Genomic DNA, 3,852 nt, shown 5'->3' with positions numbered 1-3,852 from the left:
CGTCCCTGCCCTTCCCTTCCCTTCCCTTCCCTTCCCTTCCCTTTTTTATACATCTTTATATATCAAAGTTCAAATAAATCTTTACCATAATCAGAAGAACGCAGAGAACTGTAAAAGTTTAGAAGGGGTCACTCCTGAGCGGCCCCGACTCCATAAAGTGCAGTTTGATGTCCTGCAGTTTATGGCTGTACAAAGCCCAGCTCTTCTGCTCTGAGATTGGCTGTTAATGTTGTAATGATGTTTAACTGCTGACAAATGAATCGCAGGTGGGGAGACAAGGGCTCCTTAAGTAAAAAAACCTGGCGTTTTTATTTGGCTGCTTTTGTTTTGTTTTGTTTTGTTGTTTCGATGTTTCTCTTTCATTCCCTCGAGCAAACAGATTAAGGAACATCCCAGCCTGTCAAGTAATATCTGACTGTAAAAGCACCACATCCCTTTGATGCGTCCATCACGCCCTGCAGAGGGGAGAGAGGGGTTTTCTTTCACTTGCAGCGTGGCTTCTTTTTATTTTTTGCCACTAATTATGGAATTTCTCATTAAAATAACAAGGAGCACGGCTGGCTGAGGTTCCAGCACGTGTTTCCACTTGGGGAAGCCAATGGGAACCCTATGGCTCCTTCCTTCCTTCCTTCCTTCCTGGAATCCTGGAATCCTGGAATCCTGGAATCCTTCCGTCCTTCCCAGGGCCAGGTGTGAAGAGAAAACCTTCTCCCAAAACCAAACCCACCTCACACCTGACTTTTAAAATCCATCCCATTCCCCAGATTTTGGAGCTGTTTTTAAATTCCCTTCCCCTCTTAGGCCTTCCTCCCCTCCTCCCCTCCTCCTCCTCCTCCTCTCCCTCCGTGTGTTTTTTCCCACGGCAAAACGAACTCGCACAGACCTGGCTATTTCTGAGCTCCCCTCCGACGCCAAAGCGTCAGGAGCAATCACTTCCCTCCAGTTTACAGGGACATTCAAAGTGCCCCGAAACATATTTTCGACATAACTCATCACTTTGAAGACGCTTCCAAGCTTTTGTTCCTGTTTATTGACAGGAAGTTGTTTCCCATGGTTCCAGATCAGGAGGCGGGTGATGGAGGAGTTGCCAAGTGGGTTTGTTGTGCCCTGCAAATCCCGACCCCGCATTCCTGGCTCCCCCACAGGCACCCACCACCCAACCCCTCTGCTCTTTGCCAAGTGGGATAAAACAGCACCGAGGCTTAAAAAGGGGGAAATTGGAGGCAGGATGGATGTGGGCAGGTGAGAGGGGAGGTGAAAGCTCTGTTATCCATCGTGGCTGTGGGAGAAGAGGGGGTTTTTGAGGCACTCCCTGGCCCTGGAGAGCAGGGGTGAGACACAAGCCCCCCATTTCTCCTCCTGGAGAACAGGCCAGCACAGCAGGATCATCCCCTCTGGAAATTGTGACTGGTGGGGAAGGGGGGAGTGGGAAAAGGAGCGGGGAAAAGGGAGCAGGGAAGGGGGCACCGCCTGATTCCCCCTGTTGTGGCAGGACAGGGCTCTCCATCCCAGCCCTGGGGGCTCACAGAGGGGCCTGGGGGGCCGCTGTCCACGGAGGTGGGCCAGAGCTCTGCAGGGTGAGCACTTGGGGCTGGGCCAAAGGGTGGGGGAGGAACTGGGAGGGACTGGGAAGGTGGTGATGGGAGAGGGGCAGCACCTGCTCCTTGCTGCGTGCCAGGAGAGGGACACAGGGAGGAATTCTTGGGCGTGTCCTTTGCAGGGGCAAGAGCTGGTCTCCACGGTCCTTGTGGGTCCCTTCCATCTCAGGGTGTTCTTTGCTTTTCTGAGAGAAGGTCAAACACTCCTGGTTCCCGCGTCAAGTCCCAGGAAACACCTTCAGGGAATGCCCTCTGCTGGCTTCATCCCTCCTGAGCCTCACCCAGGAGCAGCATCCCTTCCTGAAGGGCATCTCCTGCTCCACGGGCTGGTCCTGACCAGGACAAGGCCCTGGCGTGCCCAGGAAGGTGGCAGCAGAGCCCAGGGTGAGAATCTCAGCCATCCACAGGGATCTGCCATTGGAAGAAAGCACCAGCCCTGCTGGGCTTGACCTCATGGACACCTCCAAACCCACTCAGCAGCCCTGGCACAAATCCCTGGGGAAAAGGGAGGCTTTAAATCAGGCCAGATGGACCTTTTTATATGGGCAGTGGGACTGGCTGTTATGGACTGAGTGCCTGAGGTTGTTCCACTGGAAGGAGCGCAGTGCAACACTGGGGGCACCTCTGGATTCTGCTCACTCCCAACAATTACGGCTTCTTGGCTTGTTGCTACACCGTGCAGTGTAATGTTATTGCTTGGAATGCTCTGTTAACTCCGTTTTTACTGATACCATGTGTTCCCCTCCTTTCATCCCAGTAGTGTGTCAAGAGCTGTTTTCCTAAGGATGGTCAAGGGAATATGATTCTAATATGACTGGAGATGATATAAAAACTTTTATAGACACTGCTCCACGTTTGAACTGGGAGCCCAGAGCTCAGCCACGAGGGCCTTAGTCAGAGGTTTGAATTGCATGTTTTGGAAGGCCAGGGAGGTAAAAAGGCACTTGCTGGTTTGCAGGGGGCAGCCAGTTTGGAAGGGAAGATGTAAGACCCGCACTTAGAGAGGAACAAACCAAAAACCTCAAAAGGCTGAGGTTATAACATGCGATTTCAGGCGTCTCCAGAAGCACAAATTAAAGCATACCGGGAAATACACAAGGACACGCTGCTTGCTCTGTTATTCCCAGGAGTGGAGCCACAAAGCTGTGGCTGTTAATGTGACTGTCACTGCCTTGGCTGGCAGAGCTGGGGTAGCACTGAGGTCCCCCAAAACTCAGAACAGAAGCTCCAGAGCCAAGGCGTGCTGATGATCACAAAGGAGCTTTGCATTACCTCTGGCTTGCCAACAAAAGCTGCTGGCAGAAGTGGGATTTTGGGGTTTTTTAGGCAGAGATGTGCAAGGTGAGGACTGGGAGATGAGTCCTTGCTTGTTCAGTCAGACAGGAGAACTGGGAATAGCTCTGCTGTGATGTTCCCAGACAACGTGCAGAGCACAGGCTCAGGAGCACTCAGGACGAGGAGACCCAGGCACTGCGCACTTGCTCACAGCACTGGGAGGGCAGGGTGGAGCTGGGCTGCTGAAACCTCCCCCAGGGAGCAGAGCACAAGGATTTGTTCATCCCACTGGTTCCTCTGCCTCACACCAGCATTTTCAGGGCCTTTTCTGCCTCAGCTCTGCACCTGGAGTTTATGGTTTATCCACCGCTTCAGCTCCTGTGAGCAGCGCAGCCAACGGGGACCCTGCACAGCCAGCTCTGCCGTGTTAAGATCTCTGTGTTTACTGAAATCCTGCCTTACCATTAACTCACCAAGGCATTTCTTTGTGTGTTTTATAGTGGAGCAGGTCCAGCTTGCAGAAAGAAGGCAGATAGCAACAGCAGGCAGAGTTTTCCAGCCCCGCCGCGCTTTTACGAGTGCTTCCATAATGGCATTTCCAACACTTGGGCCGAGGCTGCAGCGACAGCTGACGCCTCATCCATCATAACCTGCTCTCTGCTTGAAACAACAACAGCCCTGCTTTATTTACTGCAGGTGATTGCCTCTGCATGGGACGGACACGCCTGGAAATTCAAACACTTTTGTCTCAGCCCAAGGCAGGCTCCGAGTGGTCGTGGCTGCGGTTGTGCTCTCCTCGTTTGCCTCCTTGTATTGTCTTGAAATAGAGTAGAATAAAGTGGTTTGGGTTGGAAGCAACTTAAAAACCATCCAGCCCCAGCCCCGCCATGGCAGGGACACCTTCCACTATCCCAAGTTACTCCAAGCCCCAATGTCCAGCCTGGCCTTGGGCACTGCCCGGCATCCAGGGGCAGCCCCC

Source organism: Corvus brachyrhynchos, unplaced genomic scaffold (assembly GCF_000691975.1).
Source record: "Corvus brachyrhynchos isolate BGI_N302 unplaced genomic scaffold, ASM69197v1 scaffold79, whole genome shotgun sequence".
Classification (NCBI taxonomy): Eukaryota; Metazoa; Chordata; class Aves; order Passeriformes; family Corvidae; genus Corvus; species Corvus brachyrhynchos.
Note: the sequence above shows the minus strand (reverse complement) of the source record.